General features: G+C 44.5%; 1 protein-coding gene across 5 annotated transcripts in view; it reads right to left on the reverse strand.

The window, feature by feature from the left end:
- The window catches only part of LOC138364644 (tripartite motif-containing protein 3-like), a 220,383-nt gene that overhangs the window by 170,123 nt on the left and 38,342 nt on the right, over positions 1–11,918 (reverse strand). The gene's annotated exons all lie outside the window — the stretch shown is intronic.

Below are 11,918 nucleotides of genomic sequence, written 5' to 3' on the forward strand. Positions count from 1 at the left end.
TTGGTATCGATGTTACGTCTGCGCCGTTTCGCAAGCTGTCTCGTGCATTGTTTCACCTCCGGCCTGCTCATGCGTCGCCTGAGCCGTCCTGGTCTTTGGACAGAGTGCTCGCTTTCCTTTCGTCGCCTCGCTTCGTTGTGGCCCCTTCGGTCCAGGATTGTTTTTCCAAGGCACTTCTCTTGTTGGCTTTGGCCTCTGGGGGTCGGGTAGAGGAGCTTCATGCTCTCCTCCGGCGCAGGGGTTTCTGCTCTTTTGGTCGTGGTGATTGTTTTGTTCGTTTGCAGCCGTCTCCTTCTTTTCTGGCGAAGAATGAGACAGCTGCATTCCGGAGGGGTCCGTGGGTGGTTGATGCTTGGTTGGTCGAGCCAGGGGTGCATCATGTTTTGTGTCCGGTTGCGGCGCATCGCCGTTATTTGCGCGCCACAGCTTCTGTGTCCGGGGACGCGCTGTGGGTTGATCCGGTTTCCCTTCTTCCCTGTTCATGGGTTCGGGTCTCCCAGGTCGTCCGCAGGGTTATTAAGTCCAGCCAGCCTGCGGTCTATCCCCGTGCCCATGACGTTCGTAAGTTTGCGGCTCTTGCTGCCGTCTTTGGGAATATGTCTTGGTCTGATATTCGGGCGCGGGGATTTTGGCGGTCGAACAGGGTCCTGGCTGCTCGTTACCTTGTGAATGTCCCTGGGCCCCGTTGGGCCTGTGTTGCTTTGGGTCGGCGGTTGCAGCCAGTTGTCTCTGCTTCGAGTTGAGGAGTGAGCGACGACCGCCTCCCGGGTAAGTCCCTCTTTTTTCTGTCTGTGGGTAGTTAGCTCCGTGGAGCCGATTGGGCTCCCCCCAGAAAACCAGCGATGAATGTGATGAAACGCCATTTTCTGGGTGAGTCCTGGAGGCTCCCCGGCATCCCTCCCTCCCTCCGGTCGGCGGTTTTTCGCGTTTTTGACCTCCAGCCTCAAGAACTGAGGTGTGGATAGCCAGCGTGGGGGGTCTGGGGCTCCCCCTTCCCCCTCCCGGGGAGGGGGGAGCTGCGCAGACAGCGGCGCGGCAGTGTGTGACGTCACACTAGTTTGCTTGTTTTCGGATGGGGAGTTCTATCCACTAGTTCGGCTTTTGGTAGCAATTTTAACCAGAATAGAGGTTTGTTTTGAGGCGCTTACCTTTCTGGGTGCCTGTTCCGGTCGATGGCAGACATAGAATGCTTCCAACCACACTGGGGCTTCTATAGGACATTGCTCCCCTTGCCTTTCTGAGGGGGCCCGGTTCTGGCTCATCGTCCTCGGTAGGATGAACTCCAATTGACTGATGACTCCGGACTAATATGCACATATCAGTCCGATAGCTCCAGGGAGCCGGATGACTCTACACAGAAAAAATATTACAGTATTTTATTCACCGATACAAATTATATTATATTAACATAATTTCTTTATATTAATTATTCTAGAACAGAGTTAATATTTCTGGCAAACGTATCCCAGAGCAGAGCTAACATTTCTGACAGGGTTAAACATATTCCAAAGCTGGGCTAACATTTCTGACATACAGTGACACCTTGGCTTACAAATGCCCCTATTTACAAACTTTTCAGGTTAAGAGCCCAATTTCTTCAGAAAACTCGAATCAGGTTACGGGCTTTGCCTCGGGAAACGAGTTTGTTGATAGGTGTATGACCAATCTAGCGCACAGTGGCACAGCGATTGTGCCTCAGTTTACCAGTGGCTCCCGCCTAGTGACAATCCCGCCCGAATTCTTTGTAAAGAATTTCAGTGTTTTTTTATTTTTGGGTATTTGAACATAAAAGTATTATATATCTTCCCATGGGTCCCAAGAAAGTCAGTGGTAGGGTTCAACCTAAGAAAATAGTTGTGAGTAGAGGATGTCCCTTCCTCATTAAGAAAGTGTGTGAAGTATGGGAAGAACTGCAAAGTTTTGTTAAAAAAACTCACCCAGATAAAGCTGTAGCAGGCCGTTGCATTGACCTTTTAACCAGTGAACTGCACAACGCGCCTGCATGCGCTTGACGGGGGGGGGGGGGGGGAAAAGATGATGGGTTCACATCATCTTCCTCAGGGATCTTGTAAACAGACGCCATTAAAAAAAAATTGTGGGCAACATTCCTGGTTGTGAGAGCCTCAGTACTGAGTGAGCAACCAAGGCTGGCACACGCAGCATGAGCTCACAGCACTGCTGTTCAGCTTGTGACCACAGCATTGCCTAATAATATCAAAATATATATGTATGGATTAATTCAATTTCCGTTATTTCTTATGGGGAAAATTTGCTTCAGTTTACTAATATTTGGCTCACGAGCCGTCTCTGGGAATGGATTAAATTCGTAAGCTGAGGTACCACTGTACTAACATATCCCAGAGGAGGGCTAATATTTATGACAAGATTAAAATATCCCAGAAGCAGGCTACCATTTCTGATAAATTAACATATCCCAAAGCTGGATTAATATGTTTAACAAACTAACATATACCTGAGTTGGGTTAACATTCAAACAAACATCCCAGAGCTGGGTTAATATTCTGACAAACATCCCAGAGCTGGGATAATATTATGACAAACATCACAGAGCTGGGATAATATTCTGACAAACATCCCAGAGCTGGGTTAATATTCTGACAAAACATCCCAGAGCTGGGTTAATATTCTGACAAACATCACAGAGCTGGGATAATATTCTGACAAACATCCCAGAGCTGGGTTAATATTCTGACAAACATCCCAGAGCTGGGTTAATATTCTGACAAACATCCCAGAGCTGGGTTAATATTCTGACAAACATCCCAGAGCTGGGATAATATTCTGACAAACATCCCAGAGCTGGGATAATATTCTGACAAACATCACAGAGCTGGGTTAATATTCTGACAAACATCACAGGGCTGGGTTAATATTACGAGTAAAGGGAGACAAGACTCAGGTACACAAAGGTTACGAATAAAGGGAGACAAGACTCAGGTACACAAAGGTTACGAATAAAGGGAGACAAGACTCGGGTACACAAAGGTTACGAGTAAGAAGGGACAAGACTCAGGTACACAAAGGTTACGAGTAAGGGTAGACAAGACTCAGGTACACAAAGGTTACGAGTAAGGGGAGACAAGACTCAGGTACACAAAGGTTACGTGTAAGAAGGGACAAGACTCAGGTACACAAAGGTTACGAGTAAGGGGAGACAAGACTCAGGTACACAAAGGTTACGAGTAAGGGTAGACAAGACTCAGGTACACAAAGGTTACGAGTAAGGGTAGACAAGACTCAGGTACACAAAGGTTACGAATAAAGGGAGACAAGACTCGGGTACACAAAGGTTACGAGTAAGGGGAGACAAGACTCAGGTACACAAAGGTTACGAGTAAGGGTAGACAAGACTCAGGTACACAAAGGTTACGAATAAAGGGAGACAAGACTCGGGTACACAAAGGTTACGAGTAAGAAGGGACAAGACTCAGGTACACAAAGGTTACGAATAAAGGGAGACAAGACTCGGGTACACAAAGGTTACGAATAAAGGGAGACAAGACTCGGGTACACAAAGGTTACGAGTAAGAAGGGACAAGACTCAGGTACACAAAGGTTACGTGTAAGGGGAGACAAGACTCGGGTACACAAAGGTTACGAGTAAGGGGAGACAAGACTCGGGTACACAAAGGTTACGAGTAAGGGGAGACAAGACTCAGGTACACAAAGGTTACGAGTAAGGGGAGACAAGACTCAGGTACACAAAGGTTACGAATAAATTGAGACAAGACTCAGGTACACAAAAGTTACGAATAAATTGAGACAAGACTCAGGTACACAAAGGTTACGAATAAAGGGAGACAAGACTCGGGTACACAAAGGTTACGAGTAAGGGGATACAAGACTCAGGTACACAAAGGTTACGAGTAAGGGGAGACAAGACTCAGGTACACAAAGGTTACGAATAAAGGGAGACAAGACTCGGGTACACAAAGGTTACGAGTAAGAAGGGACAAGACTCAGGTACACAAAGGTTACGAGTAAGGGTAGACAAGACTCAGGTACACAAAGGTTACGAGTAAGGGGAGACAAGACTCAGGTACACAAAGGTTACGTGTAAGAAGGGACAAGACTCAGGTACACAAAGGTTACGAGTAAGGGGAGACAAGACTCAGGTACACAAAGGTTACGAGTAAGGGTAGACAAGACTCAGGTACACAAAGGTTACGAGTAAGGGTAGACAAGACTCAGGTACACAAAGGTTACGAATAAAGGGAGACAAGACTCGGGTACACAAAGGTTACGAGTAAGGGGAGACAAGACTCAGGTACACAAAGGTTACGAGTAAGGGTAGACAAGACTCAGGTACACAAAGGTTACGAATAAAGGGAGACAAGACTCGGGTACACAAAGGTTACGAGTAAGAAGGGACAAGACTCAGGTACACAAAGGTTACGAATAAAGGGAGACAAGACTCGGGTACACAAAGGTTACGAATAAAGGGAGACAAGACTCGGGTACACAAAGGTTACGAGTAAGAAGGGACAAGACTCAGGTACACAAAGGTTACGTGTAAGGGGAGACAAGACTCGGGTACACAAAGGTTACGAGTAAGGGGAGACAAGACTCGGGTACACAAAGGTTACGAGTAAGGGGAGACAAGACTCAGGTACACAAAGGTTACGAGTAAGGGGAGACAAGACTCAGGTACACAAAGGTTACGAATAAATTGAGACAAGACTCAGGTACACAAAAGTTACGAATAAATTGAGACAAGACTCAGGTACACAAAGGTTACGAATAAAGGGAGACAAGACTCGGGTACACAAAGGTTACGAGTAAGGGGATACAAGACTCAGGTACACAAAGGTTACGAGTAAGGGGAGACAAGACTCAGGTATATTAATACACTCACCAACACAGGTTTTGGTTTTTCTCTCCATTTTCCTTCATTTCTCATTTACGAACGTACATGATAACTGACGGGTCTCGTCCTCAAGGGGTTCGGAAACCAAGTGGTGCGCTATATAAGTATCTACATGTTTTATTCACCATAACTGTACAACTAAGCTGGTATGGTGCCCAAAGAGCAGAGTGTCCACCCTACATAGCATGATAAGTCATGCAGATGATGCCTCTCCCTCACCAAAATGACTCCTCCCAACATACTCCTTTAGTTGTTATTACACTAATACACACATTATATATAAGTATCTACATTTGTCTTCACCACAGAGAACCACTGAGCTGGTATGGTGAGTGCAGACAATAACAGGTGGCCACACAGTTAGCAAACAACGTTATCTCCCTCCCTCAGCATTACTCCTCCCACAATACTACGCACAGAGCTAATTATCACAACAATCCTGCTATTATCAGAATCCTGGTCATTTTTATCAGTCAGGGGTCTTCTGTAATACTATCATTGCTAAATAATACCAGTTTCATGCATATTTTTACATTTTTAGGTGATGCTGTAGTTACAAGCTGAACAGCAATGGTGTTAGCTCATGCTGCATGCGCCAGCCTTGGTTGCTCAGTCAGTACTGAGGCTCTCACACCTTGCAATGTTGCACACAATTTTTCTTTTATATGGAGTCTGTTTACAAGAGCCCTGAGGAAGCAGATATAAACCCCGTGTAGCCGCGGGACTTTTAAATCTTGAGCGCGGTAATCCAACACATCAATAGCTGTGGTGCACAATTCTGCGATAGTTACTCACCACAGCTATTGTTGTGTTGCGCAGTTTAAGAGTTAATATGCAATACAGCATGTGAAGTTAGGTAGGTAGTAATGAATTCATAAGTGTTTCATGTTCTCAAGACAACAGGAATCAACAAAAACTCCATGATTTGCTCATCATCAGTTCTGCTGATCTGCCTGAAGAACAAGAAGGTGAGAACTGCTCCGTGTAGTGCATGAACTGATTACAACAGAAACAAACTTTAATGATAATATTAAATCTATCAGAATAGACAAAGAACAATCACCATATCATCAGACAGATGCTCACTAAGCTAGCTTATCCCAATGATAAGTAAGACCTTATTCAATTAACTGCAAATATAAAACCAGCCCTTATATTAACCCTTAAATGGGGCAATACATACATATACGATGGGAGTAACTGTCGCAGAATGGCGCACATCGTACATTTACGATTGAGGGTCTAGCACATGATTTTAAATGCCCCGCGAGGGATAGAGGCAATTATAGTCCAGCCAGGATCGACAGTAAATAGACTCCATCGTGGAAAAAAATTGTGGATAACATTCCTGTGAGAGCCTCAGTAATGAGTGAGCAACCAAGGCTGGTGCATGCAGCATAAGCTAACAGCACCGCTGTTCGGCTTGTGAACACAGCATCACTTAAATATGTAACAACATCAGGCAATGCAATGGTATATAGCACTGGTTCACACATTTTATTATATAAATATATCACACTACACACTATTGAATAATATTACTGCAAAAAATTAAGAAAAAATAAACCAAAAACATTGAATTATATAGGTAATAATATATTTGTGGCAACTCCCGCCTGACAGCTCAGGCGGAGCAGACCTCCTCCAATGCTTGCTCTGTCAACGCCTCTTTTTTGCCAGACTTCCTTGCCCTATTGCGGCCAAAATATGCCATCTACAATTTTTTTTATTATGTGTCTTGTGCTCAGGGAACAAAAGTTAACACTTTTATCAGACAAAAATATTTTGGATTTTTTTTCTTGCGCCTGGCGGTGTTGAAGGCATTAACCACTGTGATGCGCCGAGTTTATTGTGAACTTCCCCCTGTCCACATAAAATCAAGTGTTCCCCCAAAATCCTTTTTTCTTCGTAAAATGATAAATTCCCTTCCCTGAACATGTCTATGTAAAAATAAATACCAAATTCCATTCACTTTGGCTGTGGGGACGTGGACAAGGTGTGCTGTGACGTCATCAGGGCCTGGTCGCCCGTGCGTGACACGCCCAGACACGGTCGCACAGGCCATTTAAGTACAGGGTGTTGCCACAACTATATTTTCAATTATTTGTTCTATGTTTTTCCAATGCTGTTTTATTTTTTTTAATGTATATGATACATATTTGTGTCCTTTACAATATGTATACAGTAGAACGTTCATAATGTTCCATAGAACTGTGATACATGTGTCAGTAATGTGTCCACAATAAATGTTTATTGTCACAATATTACTTGTTAAAAATTCACTAAAATTACAATATGTACAGTTTCACACACTATTTACACAGTAACACACTGTATTACACACTCAGTACTTCGGAAGCGAGTCCGATAATCAACGAAGTGGTCCATGATACACAGCGAGACTTCGTTCTCGTTGCACCAGGTACAGATAGATTTTCGCTTCATGTTTCTTCGTTCTGTGTGCTTGCAAATAACGCACTCATGTACACTCTTAGCTTTAGTACCTGTAGGTGGTATGTAGTCAAGCTTGTAAAGCGTAAGGTAGTCTTGAAAAGATTATAGGAAAAAATCAATTTGTAAGATGGTCTTGAAAAGATCGCTTTGTAAGTTCCCACATAGGAAGAGATTCAGCCAGCTTCGAAGAGTGTCCATCAGTCTGGAAGAGATTCAGCCAGCCTCAAAGAGTGTCCATCAGTCAGGAAGAGATTCAGCTATTCTTGAAAATATCTATGGAAAACACCACCATGGAAACTGCTAACACTGTTCATCTATGCTACTTGTATCAGATGCATCATCACTGAACACAGAAAACGATTCATCTATATAAATTGGAGATAGCACAGGTGAGCAAGGATGGCGCTCTGAGCTACAACGGGATACGCTCGCTGTATCGTCCTCATAGGTGCTGTATCACTTGCATTCGACCTTTGTGTTAGGTCCTTATTGCGCCTAGCTTCACCAATATTATGACCCTTATGTTCTTCAAATAAGGTTTGAATTTCACCAACAGAGCGCGATCTTTCAACACCGAGTCAGACAGGTGTTTGGGAGCCAGAGGTGCGTGCGCCACCCATGGTTACACACTCAGTACTAACCCAGCCAGCAGCCCTAGGGCATTCTGGGAATTTGTTCTAAGATGAATTTGTTCTAAGTTCTCACTGGAGGAACTAAGAGTACATTTCGTTCACAACCATTTCGTTCACAACACAACCACACATTTAGAATAGGTAAGAAAAAATAAAAAAAAGTTTTCTCGTTTGGCGCAGTTTCCCACTGACCGAGAATACTCGGTTGGCTACTCGGTTGGCGCAGTTCAGTGGTTAAGGCCCAGAGCAGCACAAGTGTTAATGAGTGCCTAACCAAGCAGCGTTGATCCTCTACAGACTGCATCATAATCACAAACAAAACCCAAATCTTATCAAGCAGTGATACACCAGGAATGGAACGATCATTGCTAAGAAAGAACAGGCAAAAATATGAAATAAAAAATGGCCAACAATTATTGGCTTTCTTTGTTGATTGTGGCATAGCTGAAAGCCAGCAAACTTACAATGTCATTGCTGCAAGTAATACATGAGTGACAAAGCCTACCCAGCTTAACCATATTTAACACTACACTGCGCAACGCGCCTTGAGATCTCATAGGTATAGCGCATCATTCATAACTCTTATGGCTACATGGGGTTCACAACAGCTTCCTCAGGGCTCTCCTAAACAGACACCATTAAAAAAAAAAAGAAACGTGGGCAATATTCCCGGGTGTGAAGGCCTCAGTACTGAATGAGTAACCAAGGCTATCGCACACAGCATGAGCTAACAGCATTGCTGTTCAGATTGTGACCACAGCATTGCCTAAAAATGTCCAAATATATATATATCTAGTATTATTTAGCCGCTGTAGACCGTGGCAACAGTCAATCGAAGGAGTTCTAGGCCTACCAGGGACCAGAGCCAGAACCTGGCCCCCTCAAGAGAGGCACGAGGAGTAATGGCCTTAAGACACCCCCGTGTAATTGGAAGCAGTCTTTGTCTGCCATCTACCAGGTCAGGCACCCAGAAAGGTAGGAATTCCAAAACAAATTACTGCTGATCAAATAAATTGCAAACCAAAAGCCTAACTAGCAACAGAACTTCCCCAGTCAAAACCAAGGACAACAGTATGACGTCACCACAAACACCAAAACCAAGGACAACAGTATGACGTCACCACAAACACCAAAACCAAGGACAACAGTATGACGTCACCACAAACACCAAAACCAAGGACAACAGTATGACGTCACCACAAACACCGAGCATCCGTCTGCACAACCCCCCCCCCCCCCTCCCTGAGAGAGGGATGGAGGGGTCCCAGACTTCCGCACCGGCAACTCTCCCCAGTTCAGAGGCTGAGTATCAAAAACGCTAAAAAAACGCCAACCGGAGGGAGGAAGGGATGCCGGGGAGCCTCCGGGTCTCACCCAAAAAATGGCTTTTAATTACATTTCAACGGTGGTTTTCTGTGGAAAGCCCCTTCAGCTCCCCAGAGCTACCTAACCAAAGAAAAAGAAAAGAGGGACTTACCCGGGAGGCGGTCGTCACTCGCTCATCAACTCAAAGTCGAGACAACTGGCTGCAACCTGCGACCCAAGGATACACACGCCCGAGAAGGGCCAGGAACATTAACAAGATACCGTGCGGCCAGGACCCTGTTCGACCTCCAAAAGCCCTATGCCCGAATGTCAGCCCAGGACATATTCCCAAAACAGCAACCAAAGTCGTGAACTTACGAACGTCGTGGGCACAGGGAGAGACTGCAGGCTGACTGGACCAAATAATCCTGCAGACGACTTGGGAGACCCGCGCCCTGGAACAGGAAAGAAGGGAAACCCGGATCCACCCAAAGAGCGTCCCTTACCACAGAGGCTGTGGCGCGCAGGTAACGACGAAGAACTGCAACCAGACACAAAACATTATGCACCCCCGGCCGAACCAACCAAGCATCAACAACCCAAGGACCCCTTCGGAAAGCAGCAGACTCATTCTTCGCCAGAAAAGAGGGAGAAGACTGCAAACGACCGAAACAACCACCAGGACCGAAAGAGCAGAAACCCCTTCTCCGGAGGAGAGCATGAAGCTCCCCGATCTGAACCCCAGAGACCAATGCCAACAAGAAAAGAGCCTTAGAAAAACAGTCCTGAACCGAGGGGGCCACCACAAGTCGAGGAGAAGAGAGAAAAGAGAGCACCCGGTCTAATGACCAGGACGGCTCAGGCGGCGCATGAGCAGGCCGGAGGTGAAAGAACGCCCGAGAAAGCTTGCGGAACGGAGCAGAAGTGACATCCACCCTAGGAGCTGTGTTGTTGGTGTAAGGTCCCTTTGATTATTCAGGTAAATTCACGGTACTTAATGCGAGCAAGCAATTAATTAGTTATAGCCTAATTATAAGAATTAGTGCCAGCTGTCCGCGTAGTGACGGTGTTTTATATTAACGTAAATTGTTTTGCTGAAGTAGTTGTGATTGCACACAGTAGTTCCTTGCAACTGTTGCAAGATTAGAGGGGGCAGTAATGTAGGTATACTTTTGTTGTTGCCAAACCGTGTGTCATTACTGTGTGGGTGCAGTAATTAACGTGTTGCAGAAGCTGCAACCGTATGTGGGCTGTGCATTTAAGTTGTTATGCATGCCACTCTAAGTGTGACCTATGTAACCTGGGGTTACTTTGTATTCTTTAAGTTGTGTTGAGGACTTAAGGATTCAGTGAGTTAATTAATGGGAACTAACTTTATAAGGGGTTGCACATTACTTGATGAGTGTGAGAGCTGTTAAGGGAAACAGTGCTGAGCTTGTTGAAATACGTTTCTGGTGCAATTAATTGTCTGTGTGACAACTAATTGACCACTCTAGCTAAATATGTAATTAGCATTCTCATCATGAATTCGCGTAGTGGTGAGGAACTGTCAGAGTCTGTCAGTATTTGTGTTAACGTAATTTGCTCGAGACTAATTACCTTTCTGGGGTATAGCAATTAGTGGCTTTTGTTAATTAGTGGAGTAATTAACATCAGGGGTTTTGATGACTTGGTAAAGCGAAGCCATGGAGCTAGCATAACTCATTATATTAATCATATCCTGTCTGATGACAGTGGATTAAGATGCACTCTTGTTAATTAGTAGAGTAATTAACTCCTCGTCCGTGAATTCACAGTGTTTGATGAGACTTGCTTACGCAGTGCGGAGTGAGACGTATTTATGTATGATTAATTATCAGTCCTGGTGACAGATAATTAATTGCTCGGGGTTAATTAGGGTAATTAACACTCATTAAAGTAATTTTGACATAGACTGTTGAGAAGCTACCAAGCTAGTGGTAGGCTTAGTTAACATAACTCGATGGGGATTTAATTAGTTGTCCGTTTGACATTAATTAGGAATTACTCACTAAATACTTGCAAGGAGTCAAGTGTGATGTAATGTAAGAGACTTTGAGTTATTGTTAACAAGATGACTTGTGTTAAGAGAGACACGTGTTTGTGATTAACGTAGAAGTACCTTGTTGCTGACTGCTGTGATCAGTCAATTAATGTAATTAATCACATAATCAATTTTGTAATCGATTAAGGCAATTTCTTTTGTTTATCATCTGGTGACAAGAGTAAAGTAACTTTGGGATTACTGAAGTAGTGTCTCAGAATCCCACCTTGCCTGGCTTTGTTTACAGTTTACAGTGCAACTTCTTGCAGGGAGTTGCAAAGAGTGTTCACATTAGGTTGTGATAGGGGGAGTCACTGTTGGACTACCAGCCTAGTTACGTGGGTATCTCGCCTGTAGGGGTTGGAGGACCCGTAAGATTGTGATTATAGTATCTGTTCACCATGAAGCCATGACTATATTGATTGCAAGCTTGTGTCATCAGTGGGCATCATTGTTCAGTTAGTTCATGTATCAGCCCGCAGTGCGAAGGGCTGTTGAATAGCTGTGTTGCAAGTGCCACTGGATAGACAATAACGTAACGAATCACTCACTGTGGTGTAAACTAGGCTTGTGAATT

This window comes from Procambarus clarkii, chromosome 14, assembly GCF_040958095.1.
Source record: "Procambarus clarkii isolate CNS0578487 chromosome 14, FALCON_Pclarkii_2.0, whole genome shotgun sequence".
In the NCBI taxonomy this organism is placed as follows: Eukaryota; Metazoa; Arthropoda; class Malacostraca; order Decapoda; family Cambaridae; genus Procambarus; species Procambarus clarkii.